Consider the following 20,733-nt stretch of genomic DNA (forward strand, 5'->3'; position numbering starts at 1 on the left):
AAGCTGAGTAACTTTATAAAGAAATGAGATATATTTAGCTCCCAGTTCTGGAGGTTCAAGTGCATGACACTGGCGTCTGCTTGGCTCTGGGAAAGCCCTCCTGACAGATGGCACTACAACGGTGGGGGTGTGTGCAGGAGTGAGTCGTCATACCACCAGACAGGAAGCCACAGAGCTTAAGGCTCCCCCTTAAATGGAACAATGCACTCTTCAGGGAACTAAGTCAGGGTCCCAGGGGGACTGCCTTAATCCAGTGACCAAAAGATCTCCCACTATGCCCATCTTTTCTTTTTAAAGAGTTACTTATTGGGGCCGGTGCTGTTGTGTATCTGGTAAAGCTGCCGCCTGCAGTGCTGGCATCCCATGTGGGTGCTGGTTCTAGTCCCAGCTGTTCCACTTCTGATCTGGCTCTCTGCTTTAGCCTGGCAGGGCAATGGAAGATGGCCCAGGTCCTTGGGCCCCTGCACCCACTTGGGAGACTCAGAGGAAGTTCCTGGCTCCTGGCTTCAGATCAGTAAAGCTCTGGCCATTGTGGCCATCTGGGGAGTGAACCAGTGGACAGAAGACCTCTCTCTCTGCTTCTGCCTCTCTGTAACTTTGCCTTTCAAATAAATAACTAAATAAAATTTTTTATAAAAGAGTTACTTATTTATTTGAAAGTTTTCAAGACATATATCTAATGCATCACAGTATTCAGGGATGAAGGTCTTACTTTCCAGTCACTGGGAGTGCCACAGGCAGAAACACCCCCTGCCATGATTGCTGTAACTGATTACAGCAGGCTTTGCTGAGGTCACACCCATTGCATCAGACAATCCTTATCCAGTAATTGACCAGTTGGAGTTATAAAGACAGCCCCTTTTGCTGCAACTCTAACTCTGTAAGGTCATCCTGGTCTGAGTCTTCCATTAGAGTATATAACAGCTCAACCTCTTCATCTACCCAATCCTACTTCCTTCTCATCTGCAAAAAAGCATTTCCCAGTACATTTTCTGAAAAAATTCCATTCTAGAGTGTTTCCTTTGGAAAACAAATTGTGTTTGTTGGTTCCAGGGGTGGCCTGAGAAAAAAACAAAAACTGAGATGGATTTTGGAATAGAATCACCCCACATCCCCTTGGTAAAGAAAACTGCATTGCTAATGGTAGGTGAGTAATAGATAGTTGCTGGCAATAGGTAGCAATGCAATTGTTAAAACCTTCAGCCCATGTAAATTGTTGTAAAGGAATTTGTGATATGTATCCAGTCTTTGAGAAATATGAAGGAAATAATACTTACAAGGACAATGGATCTGGATGGCTATTGGTAGACTGAATTGGTATTCTGGAAAATATAATGAAACACTGAGAGTGATTAACTGATAATGATACTATAAAAGTGAAGGCCACAGAGACCCTCTTTGAGTGCAGTAAGAGATATCATTTCTTACAGTGTGAAGACTGCAGAAATGGAGAAGCAGCTCTAGGAATTATTTGACATGCTTGTCAAGCCCCAAGGATGGTTATGCTCCCAAGCAAGGCAGTGGACTTTCCCAAAAGAACAGGTCTTAGACACATGAGACCATGGCGTCTAGATTGATGTTCCCCAAAATATTGACTGTCCATATTTCTCTTAACCATCTGACCCTGTAAAAGTGGCCATTCCTCCCTACTAAGGGACATATAAACCAATAAATACAGCTGTCGTAACATAATCACACTCCAGCTTTACATAGCACATTCATCCCAGCATCCCACTTCTCTAGACATTTTAATTCCCCTTTCACTGTGTGCCATGGCAATCTCTGGTCTTCTCACCTCATCTGGTTGGCCAACCTCCTTTACCACTCCAGTAGGAGTGAGCCTCGCTTGCACTTGTTTCTGGAGGGAGAACTCCCAAGTCAGTTAACTCCCCCTCATCCACCTTTATATTTCACCCGTTGTAGAGGTGGGGGTCATCATATCTCCATTTAATTTCTGACTGTCCCTTACAGAAACCAGGCAGATACTGGAAGATGACAGATTAGTGCAAACTCAACTAAGTAGTAGCCCCAGTAGCAGCTGCTGTGACAGCTAGTGTAGACTAACATGTATCAGGCTCATATATGGGGCCATTAAGTTAGCAAATGCGTTCTTTTGTATCCCTATAAGAAAAGAAAATTAGATGCTTCACATTCATCAGAATATATCAGTAACATTGTATAAATTTGGTATCTTGCTCCAGGTCCTTTGGCTTGTCCTTGTCCTAGCTGTTGTGGGCATTCGAGGAGTAAACCAGCAGATGGAAGATTTCTCTCTGTCTGTCCATCTCTCTGCCCTTCAAATAAAATATAAACAAATAAATAAAAATGTTTAAATTACATATTGCCTGAAAAGACCTTGGAACCTCCAAAGACTTTATAATGGCCTCTTTTGATGGCATCATATCAATCAGACTTGATGACTGCCAAGTGACTGGTTCATTGGAGATTGTGGTAGGACACATGCATTCCATCAAAGGTGAATTAAACATTTTGAAGATTCAGGGAGTGCGACATGAACAGTAAACATTTTAGGTAATACTAGTCTGAGGAAAGTTGGGACATCTCCAAACTAAAGCAAAAATTAATACTTCCTGCATCCCCAGCCATGAAGAAGAAAACTACAACATGTGATAGGCCACCTTGCCTTGGAATACCATTCCAACCTGTACAGTGGGTGACATGAAAGACTACCAGCAATGAGTAGGGTCAGACTATGGAGTAGATTCAAGATGCAGTGCCTGAGCTCTATGTTGATGCCCACCAAGTGATAAAATTGAATGGAACCAATAACAATCCGTCACACAGTGGAAGTGCTATATCCAGGACTGAGCCACAGGTAGGACAGGCAAGGTGTATAGGTAAGAACCCAGACCCCCATGTCACCCATTAGTCTTACGCCAAGACCTCTTTCTCAGCTCACACCTATGGCCACCTTTTATGGTCAATTCATGGAGCAAGAAAAAGGCTGAGCTGATTCACAATGTTTCAGCTCCGAATGTGTGGTGAGTGATAGTGGATAGTCATGTCACTCTGAAAATGATTGCAGCTGCCCTACAGCTCCATTCGTGGGTGACCTTGAAAGACAATGGTGAGGGAAAATCATCCCAATGAGCAGTGCAATGCAGTATGCCCTCTTTGTAGAAAAAGCAGCAACTTGAGGCCGGCGCTGTGGCGCATGGGTTAATGCCCTGGCCTGCAGTGCCAGCATCCCATATGGGCGCCAGTTCGAGACCCGGCTGCTCTACTTTTGATCCAGCTCTCTGCTGTGACCTGGGAAAGCAGTGGAAGATGGCCCAAGTCCTTGGGCTCCTGTACCTGCGTGAGAGACCCGGAAGAAGCTCCTGATTCCTGGCTTTGGATTGGTGCAGCTCCAGCCGCTGTGACCAATTGGGGAGTGAACCAGCAGATGGAAGACCCCTCTCTCTCTCTCTCTCTCTCTCTGTGTGTGTGTGTGTGTGTGTGTGTCTGTCTGTCTGTCTCTCTCTCTTCCCTCTGTGTAACTCTGACTTTCAAATAAATAAATCTTAAAAAAAAGAAGAAGAAGAAGAACAGTAACTTGAGATTTGTGCTTACATGGAGCTATGAGAGGAATGAGTGACTTGCTCAGCTCAGCAAGGGTCTAGAGAGAAAGGCTGGACATTTGGAACAAGAAGGTCTGGAAATATGCTCTCAGCTTGTGGCAGGCAGAATAATGGCCTCCAGAGTGTCCCATTCCCCAATCCCTGCAGCCTGTATGACAAAATGAACTTTGCAGAAGTGATTAAGGTTTTTATTTTTTATTTTTATTTTTTTTTGACAGGTAGAGTTATAGACAGTGAGAGAGAGAGACAGAGAGAGAGGTCTTCCTTTACCGTTGGTTCACCCTCCAATGGCCACTGCGGCTGGCGCGCCATGGCCGGCGCACCACACTGATCCGAAGCCAGGAGCCAGGTGCTTCTCCTGGTCTCCCATGCAGGTACAGGGCCCAAGGACATGGGCCATCCTCCACTGCACTCCTGGTCCACAGCAGAGAGCTGACCTGGAAGAGGAGCAACCAGGACTAGAACCCAGCGCCCATATGGGATGCCGGCACCGCAGGCGGAGGATTAACAAAGTGAGCCATGGCACCGGCCTGTGATTAAGGTTTTTGATCTTGAGATGGTTTATTCAGATGGACACAATTTCATCATACATGTCCTTACAAGTATCAACCCTTCCCAGGCTTCTGTGAGGGAGGACACGGCAACAGAAGGGCCAGAGAGACTACAGCTTGGGAAGCCCTTGATGTCCTGTGCTGACTCTTAATGTAGAGAGCCGTGTACAAGGACCGAGAGGAGCCTCTTGGATTGAAAGTCCACTGGAGCTGACTACCAACAAGGAAGTGGACACTTCAGTCCTAAGGCAACATGGAACTCAATTTTGCCAGTGCCTGAATGAGCAAGGAAGTGGATTCTCTCCCAGGACCTCCAGAAAGGAGCATAGCCCCTTGATGATTTGATTGTAGTCTGGTGAGGCCCATACTGAACTTGTGATCTACGGAGCTGTGAGATGACAAATGTGTGTTGTTCTAAGCCATAAAGTTTGTGGAAATGTGTAATGTCAGCAATGGGAAATGAACACATGGATAGACATGTAGGTCTGTGTTTGTCTTAGCCGACTTTAAGAAAGCTGTGGATGAGATCACTGTTAGCTTCTCCTTCATGCATTACTCCACTCAGCTACATTCAGCTCTCCTGGGCATTTAGTTGACTTAGAGCTTCTCATAAAGTAGAATTTGGTTCCTGCTCTCAAGAAACTGATACCTTGGTAGGAAACGTAAATGTTTGGTAATGTCACAAGTAGCATGTAGCACATGTTATTACAGAGAGGGGAGACAGAGCAGGAGAGAAGGAACACAAGAAAGGAGGAGGAAAAAGGGAGAGGATAAAGGAGCTAGATATAATGATAAAGCAGAGAAAGAAAAATCATCAAGCAAATGTTTATACTGAAGAGATAATAGAGGCTGGCACCACGGCTTACTAGGTTAATCCTCCGCCTTGCGGCACAAGCACACTGGGTTCTAGTCCTGGTCGGGGTGCCAGATTCTGTCCTGGTTGCCCCTCTTCCAGGCCAGCTCTCTGCTGTGGCCAGGGAGTGCAGTGGAGGATGGCCCAAGTGCTTGGGCCCTGCACCCCATGGGAGACCAGGACAAGTACCTGGCTCCTGCCATCAGATCAGCACGGTGCGCCGGCCGCAGCGCGCCGGCCGCGGTGGCCATTGGAGGGTGAACCAACGGCAAAGGAAGACCTTTCTCTCTGTCTCTCTCTCTCACACTGTCCACTCTGCCTGTCAAAAAAAAAAAAAAAAAAAAAAAGAGAGAGAGAGATAATAGAAACCACAAAGGATATTCTTATAGTTATTTTTTGGAGGAGATAACCTATCCCTCTTTAAAGATTCCCAAAATATAGTATACCTAGACAAAGAAATATTATTAAGGGCCGGCGCTGTGGCACAGCAGGTTAATGCCCTGGCCTGAAGCGCTGGCATCCCATATGGGCGCCAGTTCGAGCCCCACCTGCTCCACTTCTGATCCAGCTCTCTGCTATGGCCTGGGAAAGCAGTAGAAGATGGCCCAAGTCCTTGGGCCCCTGCACCCACGTGAGAGACCTAGAAGAAGCTCCTGGCTCCTGGCTTCAGATTGGCACAGCTCCGGCCGTTGTGGCCACCTGGGGAGTGAACCAACGGATGGAAGACCTCTCTCTCTGTTTCTACCTCTCTCTGTGTAACGGTGACTTTCAAATAAATAAATAAATCTTAAAAAAATATTATTCAGCTTCTGTAAAGAAGGACAGTCTGATCCCTGCTATAAGATGGATGGACCTTGAAGACCTTATAACTAAGTGATATAAACCAATCACAAAAGGACAAATATTGTATGATTCCATTGATGTGAGGTGCTTAGAGGAGTCAAATTCACGGAAGCTAAAAGTAGAATGGCAGTCACCAGGGGCTGGAAGGAGGAGGGCATGGAGAGTTATTGTTTAATGAGTACAGAATCTCAGTTTTACAAAAAATGAAGAGTTCTAGAGGTGGACAGTAATGATAACTACATACAGTATACATTTTCTCAATGCCACTAAAATATATGTGTAACATTGGTTAAAGTGGTAAATTTTATGTTATGTGAATGTTACCACACACACATTTTTAAAAAGCCTACTATTTAAATAGACAAAAAACTCACCAAGGACAGGCATTTGGCCTAATAGTTGCTACACTGGTTAGGTGGCCCATGTTCCCTATGGGAGTACCTGGGTTTAATCCCTGGTTTCAGCTCCTAGTTCCAGCTTCCTGATAATGCAGACCCTGTAGGGGGCAATTTTCCTACCACATGGAAAGAGTCTAAATGCAGAACTAAGATGAGGTCAAAATGAGATCAGAAGAGAGTTTGTTGGCACGTTGCTGTGCCTCCCGCTTCGGCACAGTGGCTGGCGCAGATCTACTCAGTGCCTAAACCAAGTCTTAGCAACTAGAGCACATTCAAGTGTGGATAATACCATTCCGGATTAGCGCTCAAAATAGTGATGGCACTTCCTGCCTGTGTTCCTTCCCTTGAGTGAGTTGTGCTAGTCTATATCCATCCCTGATCGTTGGCCCATCTACCCGTCTACCCAACTTCTTGGGCTGAGGCTTCCTCTTCTCTCTCACCCCAGATGGGTATCATCTCGGCAGCTGGTGTACAACTGCTTTTATTCACTAGTGCTATAGACCAGGGTAGTTTTCCTGGAAATAACAGCTCTATGCCATTTTTCTACAAATGAGGTGTGTTTTCTAGTATACTGCGCTACTTCCTGGTTCCATATCCTCCAGTCTTTTTAAACTGGCCATATCTTGAGGTGCGTGCTGCAGGTCACCAATTAAAAGAAAGTTCCTTCTTTTAATGATTTTAGAGTTCCTCCCTCAGGGGTGGTTCTGACACATATCCCAGCTGAGAAAACCAGAAAGCACATGGACCACCTGCATGAGAATCACTGTAGAACGTTCAAAACTGTACAAATCTGGGGTGGGCATTTGACATAGTGGTTAAGACACCTGTTTCCCACATTGGATTTGGAATTGATACCCAGCTCCAGTTCCTGACTCCAACATCCTACTAATACAGACCTTGGGAGACAGCAGTGATGGCCTGATGGCTCAAGTAACTGGACTCTCACATGGGAAACTCAAATTGAGTTTCACCTTCCTTCCCACCCAGCCCACGCTATTGTGAGCTTTTATGGAGTCAACCAGTGGATGGGAGCATTCTCTCTCTTCCTCTCCCCATTTCCCTCTCTCCCTCTCAAATAAATAAATGAAAAACAAAAGTAAATTTCACAAAGCTAAGTTGCGGTGGCCTCTTTCTGCAGAATCAGAACACTTGTCTTTGATGCATGGCATTTGTATTTCTAGGAAACATGACTGGTGATTCAGCACTACCCAAGAACCACTGGGATTTGCACATTCTCCTCCGCTCACATTTCCAACACCATTCTTGATATCAAACTCTTAGGAACGCAGTATAGAGGACTTCGAAGAGATTTCCCACCCCTCTACTTGGCTTCCAATGAAGGGAGCAGATGGCACCATTTATTCCAACCAAGAACAATGCTCTCCCTCTCTCCCACAGGAGCAGGTGTGGATATGGAGCTCTGGGAAGTCTGGATATTACCCAGCCAGTGAGGACGACGAGCTCTCTTAAGACCAGGGGTGAGTCTGGTTAACATTCTCCCTCTCTCTTGCCTCCCCAGAGTGAGCCTTCAGACTGATCCCTAACGTTCCACGTTCCGTTAAGAAGGGCGAAGAGGCATGTCAAAGTCTGAAGCAGAGGCGGCTCAGACAGAAGCAGCCCCACAGCCAATTTTCCAAGACTGGCAGAAAAGCCCTGAGCCAGCCGCTTCTGCTCTGGCCAGCCTAGGGCGGGGCAAGCATGGCAACTCCAGAGCAGGAACTGGAAGAGCGTTCATTCAAACTCCAGCCTTCATTTTAAGGTTTGACGGAAAAAGAGCCAAGTAGGGAATAAACAGTTTTTTATTACCCTCTGAATAAGGCCAGTGAAGCTGTGGGTTTAGGATGACTGCAGGGGGCCGTGGGCGTGCTGCAGTTCTGCAGGACAGTTTGCACAGCTGCAAAAGGGAGTTTTCTGTGCCCTTGGCCCAGTGTGCATAGAACCAGGCAAGGGTTTGATGTCAGTGGTGCATTTGAGCTTGGGGCAGATTCCATGCCCTCGTTGGGTACTCACAGAGCCCCCTCCTACTCCATCCTACCTTCCTGCTTCTCAGTCTGGGGACTTCTCTGAGGTGCTGGAGTTCTGGCTGTGAGAGAGGAACTGTGGCACGGGAAGGGGCTGGGATCGGAGAAACACTCCGGCGCACTGCAGGGCAGGCTTTGAGACAACGGACCAGACTTGGTGGTGACTACAATTTTGGCATACGACCTTTATTTCCATCTTTGCTCGGGGCTGATTTTGAAAGTTTCTCTTTCTTAAGTAGGAAGGTATTTGGGATGTGCAAAATCTGGTTACCATATTTTCTTGGCCTGGTTACTTCCAACCAGTTTCAAAAACCAACTTGGTTCTAATTCTGTCAATTCCTAGGCCTTCCAAAATTCCAGCTCCCTCTACTAAAATCCACATCTTGAGAAGCGAAGATTAATAGGTCAGAGACATTTACTTTTGAGTTTTCCAGATTTTTCATAGCAAATAGATTACCTTCCCTGGGATAATGTGAATCTAAGTTGGCAGTGCGCATGAAGGCAACAAGGAGCCATTCCCACACAATCCCATCAGCAGAATGATTAATACATTTGTTATCCTGGTCTCTTAGTTTTTTTTTTTTTAACTTTTATTTAATGAATATAAATTTCCAAAGTACAGCTTATGGAGTACAATGGCTCCCCCCCCATAACTTCCCTCCCATCCGCAACCCTCCCCTTTCCCTCTCCCTGCCCCCTTCCATTCACATCAAGATTCATTTTCAATTCTCTTTATATACAGAAGATCAGTTTAGCATACATTAAGTAAAGATTTCAACAGTTTGCACCCACATAGAAACACAAAGTGAAAAATACTGTTTGAGTACTAGTTATAGCATTAAATCACAATGTACAGCACATTAAGGACAGAGATCCTACATGAGGAGTAAGTGCACAGTGACTCCTGTTGTTGACTTAACAAATTGACACTCTTGTTTATGGCATCAATAATCACCCTAGGCTCTTGTCATGAGTTGCCAAGGCTATGGAAGCCTTTTGAGTTCACCGACTCCGATCTTGTTTAGACAAGGTCGTAGTCAAAGTGGAAGTTCTCTCCTCCCTTCAGAGAAAGGCACCTCCTTCTTTGATGACCTGTTCTTTCCACTGGGATCTCACTCTTGGAGATCTTTCATTTAGGTGTTTGGTTTTCGTTTTTTTTTGTTTGTTTGTTTGTTTGTTTTTTGCCAGAGTGTTTTGGCTTTCCATGCCTATAATACTCTCATGGGCTTTTCAGTTCATAACTTTTCTGTTATAATTTTGCCACTAATTTTAGTTATTTCATCTAATCGAAGCAAGTCATTTTACATGTTAGGTACTCAATTTCCTCACTTATAAAATGCAGATGATAGTTTCTGTTTCATTGACAAGTTGCTGTAGATAGAGGATGATATGGTAGATGCTGAAATGCTTTGAAGAAAGTGAAAGATGCTGGACAAACACTTAAAAATGCTCAGCCATGGAGGAATGGAGATTGTGAGGAAGATTCCAGAAGCCCAGAGTTCAAAAGCACTGTTTGCTGAATACATGCCAGATGCTTGCAGCTTCCCCAGGTCTGTGGAGACAAGGAAGACCCAATGGGACAAATCTAGAGATTTGTTTGGGTGACTATCAATTTTTATCACTTTTTACGACTTTATGAAGCTCGCAGACTGAAGAATCTGACCTTCCATCCCCGCCTCTAGTCCCCCTTGCTTCAGTTCACCCTGTTTGCACTGCAGGGCCAGAAACAAATCCCAGCATAGATGTCAGGAATGCTGGAGCTGGAATAGGACTGTGAAATCATTTTGCAGATAAGTTGGTTGACCTGGGCATCCACTGCTATGTCTCACTGCAGACCCCAGTGGCTACCTCATGTTATCATTCCCTTCTATCACCTGGACACAATGTTCTACACCATTACCCCTCTCTAGTCCAATGCTTCAGGCAAACTGGAAGACAGCCTGTTACTTGAAAGTTCTATACTTTTTTCAGGGCCAAGAAAGGTGGGAAGGGCAGTTTAAGTGATGGGGGAAATGAAGCCAAAAGTACAGAGGAGGGTGACATTAAAACAGGGTCAGCACCCTAAGCCAAAAACTCAGAATCCAAAATGGTCAAAACTCTGAAACACCTTGAACAGGGATATGATGATGCAGGTAAAAAACTCCACTGCAGGGGCCGGTGCTGTGGCGCAGCAGGTTAAAGCCCTGGCCTGAAGCACCGGCATCCCATATGGCCACTGGTTCTAGTCCCGGCTGCTCCTCTTCCGATCCAGCTCTCTGCTATGGCCTGGGAAGGCAGTGGAGCATGGCCCAGGTGCTTGGGCCTCTGCACCCATGTGGGAGACCAGGAGGAAGCTCCTGGCTCCTGGCTTCAGATTGGCTCAGCTCCAGCTGTTGTAGCCATCTGGGAAGTGAACCAGCAGATGGAAGACTCTCTCTCTGTCTCTACCTCTCTCTGTAACTCTTTCAAATAAGTAACCTAAATCTTTATAAGAAAGAAAACCCCATTGCAGTAGCATATGATGGATTGCATGCAAAATATTGTATAAAATTACCTTCAGACTATGTGTATATGGTATACATGCAACAAAAATGAATTTCCTGTTTAAACTTGGGTCCTATCCGGAAGATATCTCATTATGCAGCTACAAAAATTCCAAAATCCAAAGTTCAAAATGCTTCCAGGCTCAAGCATTTCACACAAGGGATACTCGACCTGCATATTCGTGTGTGATCAGAGGTGTGAACTGGAGGAACTGGGCTTTGGAAGATGATGTTTTTAGTCAACTCAGGCTACCTTAACAAAATATCATAGATTTAGTGGCTGGAACTACTGAAATTTCTTTTCTTGTAGTGATTAGTTGAAGATCAGGAAGCCAGTATGGTCAGCTTCTACTGAGGGCTGTCTTCATGGCTTGCAGTCGGCCACCTGCTGTTGGGTCCTCACTTGGAAGAAAGAAAGAGTGAGAGTGCTCTGATGCCCCTTCTGAAAAGCATCCCCATGACCTCATTGAGCCCTAATTACCTCCCAAAGACCCCATCTCTAAATATTATCATGTGGGAAGTTGTGGCTTCAACATAGGAATTGCAGAAGGAGCTGGCACACTTAGGTCCACAAGAGATGGATATGATTTAGACGGCTGAAGATCCGGGAAATTCTGGCCGCACAGAATTTTAGAACAAGGAAGAGAACTCAGAACTTATCTTGCCCAGTGATGATTAAACTACATCCGGCAGATTTCTGGGAGTGCTAAGGAGCACCCTCTCCCACCCCTGGGGTACAGTAAGGAGAGAGGAGGATTAGGGTTAAAGGAGAGCTCCAGTATATGAGAACCTAGACTCTGCATATGTCATCAACAAAATGATTTATGATTTATTGTTTAAAGTCTGCAATACTTAGAAGATTTAACTCAAATAAATTGTTTTGAGCCAAACAAACAAGCAAACAAAGGTTAAAAAATCAAATTATCTAAGCTGGACAAGGCTTTTGTACATAACTGGGAAACTTTTAGTAAAATCTGAAAATTTCACCTGCATCTTAATTCTCCTTACCCAGTAGCTTTTCAGCTTTTCCTTGAGTCTCGCTCTCACAGATTTTTCTCTGTGCTCCTGTTTCTGGTTAATGTGTGGGTACAGTGTCTAAAAGGTTGAAAAAGTGAGTGTGGAAGCAAAGTGGGCAAGATAAAAAAAAAGAGACACTGATTAGGATAAAGAAACTTCCAGATGTGATAAACAAGATAAAAGAGGCTCTGTCCACAACAGAAAAGGTAATCCAGAGAAGTTTTTCAGGATGTAGACAAAAGGTGGAGAAAATCCAGAAGGAGTTACTGGAATTCAGAATAGAAAGAAGGCATGTAAAAAAATGTTTCTGATTGAAAAATTTTAAGAAAGTGAATGTTCTCTGTCCCATTAAAAGTAAATAAATAAAAACTGGTTGGCCTAGTTAAAAAAAAAAATCTTTTCGGGAAACCTATATAGACACCCTCTCAGGGGAGTTGTTTTCAGGTAAAATACACACGAAGAACACAGGGCATGGGAAGAAGGAAGGGCTAACTCAACTGTCAACATCACATCACAGAGTTTTTTATGCTGCGAGATTCTCTAAGGAGAGCAGAAAGAAGCTCACGTAAAAGAACAGGACGCTTGGCCCAGCCCCACGGACTGAGTGCTTCTCCTCTCGCCATCTGTGTTCCAAATGGAAATGTCCACAGGGAAATTTCGCAAAATGAGCCAGCGTTGTACATACCTGACCTGAATTAATACATTCCTGAAGGAGTTCCCAGTTTGATGTTGAACGCTGTGTTCCTTTTAAAGAGACAACACCGCAGCAGAGGAGAATCTGAAGGGAAACCCTCACCCACCAGACTTTGCCCTCTCCACACCATATTTCCAAGTAACTCCTGAGCAGGTCATTGCAAAGCATTTGGGTCAAAGTCTTCACAAACAAAACAACACCCTGTACTCATCACATAGAAATCTGCCTCTGGTCATGAGGAGTGTGTGTGTGTGTGTGTGTGTGTCTGTGTGTCTGTGTGTCTGTGTATATACAGAATCACCCCAAGGCCACGCTGCAGATGAAGGCTGGAAACCAGCTCATCTGTAAAGATTCAGCTCTCACAGCCTCACTGACTATATTTTTCTGAGTAGCAAGAGCAGTATTTGAGAGAAGAGAAATTGGGGTGTGGTAGGCAGCTTCCATGATGGTCCCTCAATAATCCCTCCTGAGATTCACAAGCTTGTGTAGTTACCTCCCCCACTGTTTGTCTATGTGACCAGCAGAATATGCCAGAAAGGCTAGCGTGTGACGTCTGAGAGCAGGCCAGAACAGACATCATAGTTTCACTTTCTCTTGGGTTACTCACGTGGGGAGAAATCAACTACTGTGTCATGAGGCCCGCCAAGCAGCACTCATCAAAAGGTAGACAATGAACACATTCATTTTTGATAAGGCATAGAATAGACATGCACATGCAAATTTAAAACAGAGAGAGGAGGAAATTTGCTGATGTTGATAAGGAACTTTTACCAAATAAACGCACATACTTGTATATAAATAGCTTTAGTGTTTGAACATTACATCAGAAAAAGGTACATATCAACATAATATTTATGCACTGTATAGCATAATCTATACATTTTCTAAATTTTTCTCAGAAGTTTTTTTTTTAAAGATTTATTTGAAAGTAAGAGTCACACACAGAGAGAGAGGGAGAGGCAGAGAAAGAGAGAGAGGTCTTCCATCCACTGTTTCACTCCCTAGTTGGCCGCAAACAGCCAGAGCAGTGCCAGTCAGAAGCCAGGAACCAGGGCTTCCTCCGGGTCTCTCACATGAGCACAGGGGCCTAAGGACTTGGGCCATTCTCTATTGCTTTTCCAGGCCACAGCAGAGAGCTGGATCAGAAGTGGAGCGACTGGGACTTGAACCAGCACCAATGTGGGATGCTGGCATCATAGGTGGTGGCCCAACCTGTTATGTCGCAATGCTGGCCCTGAGAAACTACATTGATTCTAACTTTTGAAAAACAAGTGCATGGGAAGATTACTGAGTGACAACATGTCATTGCAGATACTCAAACCTCATTTAAAGTAATCAAAACCCCTTAGATTGGACAAGCATACAGAAAAAGAGATGGGGTGACACAGAATGTAAGGTCTAGATTAAAATGCACATATGTGCAAGTTTAAAATATCTGAAATATTTCCATATGTAACATCATGAAATGTTTCCTATTTCAACATGCAGCATTGAAACAATTGACTGTCAGGAAGAAATAAGTTAAATCTATTTTAAGGGAACTTATTTTTGTACAAGATGAAAGATTTAACATTCATAGGTCCTTTTGCTTTTCACATTTAAAAATACCAAAAGAAAATGTCTGGTAGTTTATGCTCTTGAGGTAGAGAAGTCTTTCCCAAGCATGCCACAAAACCAGAAGCAGTAAAGGGAAAAATGAACTTTGTGGCTTTGCTTTTACAAAAGCTTACAGTTCTTTAAATAATGAAAGACTGATGAAAAGTATCATAAAATATTTTCAGCTTCTATCACAAAGGATTCATATTTATAGCACATAAAATTTTATGAATCAATTAGAAAATATAAATGAAAGAAAAATGGACAAAAAGTAAACAATCAGTAGGCAGATACAATACAACTATTAGTATCTGAAAAGATGTTGTTCAGATTCAGTAACAAAGAAACACAAAATTTGAAAGACAAGTTGGTAATCCTCCTGTTTCAATAATAGGGCTGGTGATAATCAGAGCTGGTGAGGCTGTGCCAAAAGGCACTCTCATACCATTGGTAAGAATATAAATTCTTGCGACACTTCTAGAAAGTAATCATTCACACTTTGACATTTGTACCATAAATGTGCTTTGAGCTAACATTTCTAATTCTAGTGGTTTGTCCTAGATAAATTATAGGACAGATGTGCAGAGATGTACTGTATAAAGATGCTCACTGTCACACTATTCATAATAAAAAGCAAGAGCAAATAATCTAATGTCTATCAGTGGAGCATTAAGAAGTAAATCATGGCCCCTGCTGGTATTAGATGATAACAAAAGGGGGAGTCAGCATTAATCACAGATAGGTAACAAATCCCAAGAGTGTTTTAGTTGTTGAACATCATATTCTCAAGAATGGACTTTCTTTACTTAAAATAGAAAAAAAAGGAATTTTTACATTATAAAATGGCTTTGGTTATGATGAAAAATCCTCCTGGTTGTTCAAACTTACCAATCCTTCATTCTCAAAACATAAGAAAGGCTGGCTCCAAAATTTATATCTTTGCTTATGCGAGTCTGGAAAAACAGAGACTGGACTGTACACCAGGTCTCAGTGTAAGTATTTTCACTATCTTTATGGGTTGGTTACTAAATAAGGTATTGTTTAAAAAAGCAAGAAGTAAAAGCATGGGTCACCTTCATCCTTAAACGCAGTGTAGGTTTTTTTTTTTTTTTTATAAAAGATGAAGTATGTCCTGTTGACATGGAAAATGGTCTAATACCTCAAAATTAAATAAAATGAAAATTATAGAACAATATATATTATGTTTTTTACAGTATGTGGCCATATGTAAGCATGAAACTTAGCAGGCTGTACGTCAAACTGTGAACGTAACTGTTAGAGAGATCCAGGGCTTGGAAATAACTTATACGTTGTATTCTACTGCTGGGGAAGGGAGGGAAGATGGAATATCATTGTGTTCTTAGAACTGAGTCTAAAAAGCACATCGAACCTGTTGAAAACTAATTAAAAATTAAGATTAAATTTTTTACTGTTAGATATTTAGAGCAGGAAAACAAAGATTTTGCCCCAGTACTGCCTTTGTGTACCAGGTGAAAAGCTGGGCTTTTACTGGATTTGCTAACCTCATTACCTGTTATGACATCTCCGAGAAGGCAGTGGAGACCATGTTGTGTTGTTACTTGTGAAAATGGAAGAGATCAGCCAGCCTGCAATCGGAATTTCTCACATTATCTATTCCACCAACAACCATGGAATAACCCTCTAGCTGTCTCATATCCTGTCCTCTGAAGCAAGACAGTGTGCATGCAATCAAGCCACTAACCATGACCTGAAACATCTGCCTTTTCTGAAGCTACATGAGGTATGGGTATGACACGCAGGGTGGGTGCCAGTGACCATCCCCGGGGAATCTCTCTGATATCAGATGCCAGGAGCAAAAGGCGGAGGCCAGCCTGTGGGACCACAGGCTCGGTGCCAAGCCATGCACAGAAAACAAGATCACTGGGCCACAATTCAACAGTGGGGCCAGCCATTACATATTCATTTGAGGCCCCAAGGACAAAAGCAGCCAGGTGATAGCCACAAAACAAGAATAGCCCTTACTCGGTCTGCTCTTATAGCCCTGCCTGGAGCCACAGCTGTACCCGTGGGGGAAAGAGTTGTGGGTTCGCAGTTCAGACAGGGCCTGATGGGCCCACTGCAGGTGGGGCTTGGAGTGGGATCTGGAGCAGAGGTTTCACAGAGAAGTGGTGTTGGCTCAGTTCCTCCTCTCAGTTCCCATTGCACTTGCCAGAGGGGATGCAGCTGGGCTCAGGCTGAAAAGGGAAGGCAGCCACAACCCCTGTTAGCTATAGAAAGACAGTGGGCATAGAGCACATGAGAGCTGCCTGATCCAGTCTTCTCCACGTCCGCGGAAACCTCAAGAGTGGCCAGGTACCCTCCACCGGCAGCCATCATTCGTGCCTCTGCCTTGAACTCCTGCCTTCTCTCAGCTCTTCCGCCTCTGTGTAGAGTACCAGGTGTCCAAGAGAGGAGTGTCGCATTCCTGTGGCCTTTTCCAAACCAGTGGGCTGCCACTGCCTAACCGTGATCACTTCGTGCTATTTAGGCAAGCTGGCTCAGAGGTAGAAGTCTATTGATATGGTTGGGCAGTGACTATCTGCTGTCTTGTCGGTCACTCTCCTGCAGTCTCTCTGGCTCAAGAGATCAGTGACTTATTTCCTGTCCACTTAAAGTCTCACAGGAGCTGGAAGACCTTCTTCTATCTTGTAGCTTTGCCACCTGCTCCACCCACACTACAAGGTCTCCACTGCAGGGCACATGCAGGATGGAGGAGGAACGGGAATCAGAACTTCTTACCTGGAAGACGCACGTGCTCCATTTCCACTCACAGTCCCCGGGCAGGATGGTCATAGGATTCTAGCTGAAATGCAAAGGAGAAAGCTGGGAAGGATTAGGGGGCATGCAGGACAAGCACGGTGGCCCATTCATAACAGGAGAAGAGTTCCGTGAACTCCGCAAATAGACTAGAGAGTAGCAGAGAGAGCCTGCGAGTGGCAGCCTGCCCAGGCACAGGGGCCAGAGGCACTTCTGTCGCCGATCGCCCTGGGAACCTCCTGCTCCTCTACATTCAGCAGAAGACCAAGCGGAGCTGCATGAGCCGCAACGTGTTTTTCAGGTCGACATGGTTCCATACATGGTTCCATAGGAAGGTATGTGAAGATGGCACATAAATGAACTCTCAGCGCTTCCCCAAGGATTCCCAGTGGACAATGCATCGACGGCCTCCGCCCCTCTTCTAGGGTCCGCCCCGGAACATCACTTCGTCACTTCCGCCGTGCTGCTATTGTTAAATGCTCTTTGGGAAATCAGAGAGAAGCTCAGCAGCAGCAAACCCCTCATAGTATGAGAATAGATGTGGCTACAGAGGGAGCCTCGTGAGTTCCCAGCCTCACTCACATACATGCTTCCCCATTCAATTAGCAAACACCGAGTGTTTCCTATGAGCAAGACGCTGTCTCTTTAAGCAGTGTTTCGATTCTTAGGCACTAACAGTAGGTTATACTACCTGACATCTAAGGTTCCTTCCAGCTTGAATAATTACCCCTCTCTTGATTGTAGGTAGAATGCATTGGTTGAGAGCCTGGACTGTAGCGCCAGGAGGTTCACACCCAAATGGCAGCTCAAGCTTTGCTGTGGTTGGGCTCCTGGGAAGCAGGCTCTAGGTGGAGGTTTAGCGGGCAGGACCCACTGGGGAGTGCTCCCGGGGTCAGCTGGAGAATGGAAAGAAGCCGCCCGGGGCAGGGGGAGAAGCAGAGCTGAGATGCAGCGCGAAGGCCTGAGCCCAGTCCTTGAGGACGCTGATGGTGAGATGGACCCTTCAGAATCCTCCTGAGATGGGAAGACAGCGCTGGGGCGGTCGGTCACTGGACGTGGGCTGCCCTGGGAAGCCAGCACAGCCTGGGCTCAGTGACTCTCTTCAGCCAAGGCCATGCCCACAGAGGGCTGCCAGCCCTGCTCTGTCTGCCAGCCACACTCTCAGCAGCTGGAGGCGTAAACCCTTCATCCCAGAAAGGGGATCTGAGCAGCACCTCACAATACTCCTGCGTGCTTCCTAGGGGTGACCTTGACCAAGTTGCCTAGCCTGTTAATCTGGATTTTACAAGGGAGGAAAGTGAGGGACAACATAGCAGTATGTCGCAGAACGTTTGCACATGTGAAGCCCTAATGCAGTGCTTACTAAATGCCTGGCACTGTTCTAAGCATTCAGTATTCTGTGCCTTTCCTAAGCCCCACAAGAACAGGAATGTTCACATTTGGGGATTCACTGGGACTGTGGAGTCTTACCGGAGCCCAGGGTGGGGGACATGCCCCCGTCCATGGCCCAGTCTCTTCAATCCTTAGAGGCCCAGGTTTCCAGCCAAAATGCCGTGGCTGAAGGCATTTACAGCAGTCCACCTTCATCTGCAATGCTACAACCACAAAAACCTCTAGGAAGAAACTGTTGTCATTGTACCTAAAACTTCCTCTTTCATATTTCTCTCTGCTCTCTCGCCAAGACAAGGGGGAGAATGTCCTCTGTCTTACAAGGAAGGGCACTTCAGAGTCCTATCTGCTGAAATTAGCCCCCACATTCCCTGTGTCCTTCAGGGGCCTGGACGCTGAATGTGGGACCTACCAGAAGGATCCTCAGCCCCTGTGCCTGCAGGGCGAGGAGCTGTCTTGCTCAGGCAGAGACGCAGCCCCACTGCCAGCCTGGCTGGCACAGACTCGCCAGCATCTGCGCCGGGTCTGGGCTGTTTGCCTAGGAATAAAATTATGATTCATGAAGAAAGTCTGAGGCTGGAGCAAATGGGTGTGCAGGGGACCAAAGGCAAAGGGGATGTTGAGATGAGAAGTCTTTCTTTCTTGCCAAAGTGAGCCTGGAGATGAGAAAGTTATGGGGATGTTCCTTCTGAAAATTCAGAGCGTGTTCCTTGCAGCTCTGGGAGGTGACCTCCCCTATGTCCTCTTTCAAACAGGCTTGCTGGGGCTGGCATTGTGGTGCAGCAAGTGAAGCTGCCATGTTGGACACCAGCATCCCAGATCAGAGCACCAGTTTGAGTCCTGGCTATTCTTCCTCTCCAGCTCCCCATTCATGTGCCTGGGAAGGCAGCAGCAGATGGTCCAAGTACCTGGGATGCTGTCACCCACTGGGAAGACCCAAATGGAGTTCCAGGCTCCTGGCTTTGGCTTGGCCCAGCCCTGACCGTTGTGGCCATTTGGAGCGTGAACCGGTGGATGGAAGATCTCACTCTCTCTCTCTACCCCTGCTCTGGTCACTCTGTCTTTTAATTAGCATACATAAACCTTAAAACAAATAGGCGTGACAATGTCTGCCTCTAGTTGGCCTGCTCTTAGGAGACCAGCGTTCCCACACTGCTCTGTACCAGCCCTGTCACTGTTTGGAGTTGAGGCAGTGTTGTCCCTCCGAAAGCCACCTAGGTTTTCTAGTCCACAACCTATTTTGCCATCGGAGAAAGTCAGATGGAAATTTCTTCCACGTGGAAACTTCAAGCTGCTTTCCTTTCGTCTAACCTACAAACCCTGTTTCCCCCCTACCCCAGCCCAACCACTATCTTCTCCTCCCCTTGCCCAAACCATTCCTCTCCCACCCGCTCCTGGCTCAGCTGCCAATGCTGGTTCCAGCTCCCTGCATGTTGCAGTAGAAGCAGAACAGTTGTTTTCAATTACATTCCAAAGCATAGCACAGAATTTCTGAAAACAGCTTCCCAGTTTTCAATTGACTGTGGCAATAGCAGCCTCAGAGAACTCTTTCCAGGAAGAACGCAAACCTCGCTTACTCACAAAGCAACTTGAGGCTGCTTTTTCCATTGCACAAAAATTAATGGGGGCTTTCCTGTGCTCCTCAGGGGGAGTTGGTCAGCACAAATCCTCTCTCTAGAAGCAGGGCCACCAGGGGTCAGAATGAAAGGGTCACAAGATGGACTTCTGGCTTCCAGAGCTGGGAGGAAACCCAAGAACAGCAAGAGACAAGGCTCAAGTCTTTTACTACTGTAGTATGTAGAAGATGCAGGCCAAAATATAGGCCCCTCACAGTTTGCAGAACGCTAAGCTGCTCCTCCATCTGTGGCATAACAATAGCTTTAGGACAGCTCCAAAAAGAAAATGAGAAGGTAACATGGTGATTCAATTAGCAAAGTGACTCTTGAGTCTGCCTCAGCCCAGACCAGCTGTCTGTCTTGTGCACCTTCCTGATCCACTGTCCACCTCCCATCCTCCTGTTTACCCTAGAAAGCTGCTCTTCTATGAATCAAGAGCAACTCAGCTCCTGGCTGCTGGTCAGGTTCAGTCAATGGAAGCCCCCGGGAGGAGAGCAGAAGCTGGGAGGATGGCAAGATGGAAGGCTTTCATCCCCCAGCCCCTTGCTCCAAGTCTTGAAGGTTGACTGGCTACCGAAGGCCACAGCTCCGACCAGGCGGCTCGGACCCCTTGGCCACTCCCAGTTCCAGGAACCAATCCTTGTTTTTGTCCTTTCTGACTGAAGGGTAGTAATGACTCCCTGCTGTTGCTGGCCCTGGGAATAAGCCCTACTTGTTTTTCCTGAACCTTGTCTACGTCTATGTTGAGTCTAGTACCAATTGCTTCTCAATGTCCCAATTTGGGTATGCCTTCTTGAGTTTCCTGTTGCAACCTGAAGGATGCTTGGCCATATTCACCTTCAGGATAGCTTTGTGGTAGGGACTCTGGATCTCC

The 20,733-nt window shown here is 45.6% G+C and overlaps 1 protein-coding gene across 5 annotated transcripts in view; it reads left to right on the forward strand.

The window, feature by feature from the left end:
- SNX18 (sorting nexin 18) overlaps positions 1-20,733 on the forward strand; it is a 303,319-nt gene that overhangs the window by 243,534 nt on the left and 39,052 nt on the right. For all 5 annotated transcript variants that reach the window (XR_011382044.1, XR_011382047.1, XR_011382043.1 and 2 more), the window contains one exon: positions 7,625-7,704. The gene's annotated coding sequence lies outside the window, so the exon portion shown is untranslated. The remainder of the gene's footprint in view (positions 1-7,624; positions 7,705-20,733) is intronic.

The sequence above is a fragment of the Oryctolagus cuniculus genome, chromosome 14 (assembly GCF_964237555.1).
Source record: "Oryctolagus cuniculus chromosome 14, mOryCun1.1, whole genome shotgun sequence".
Lineage (NCBI taxonomy): Eukaryota > Metazoa > Chordata > Mammalia > Lagomorpha > Leporidae > Oryctolagus > Oryctolagus cuniculus.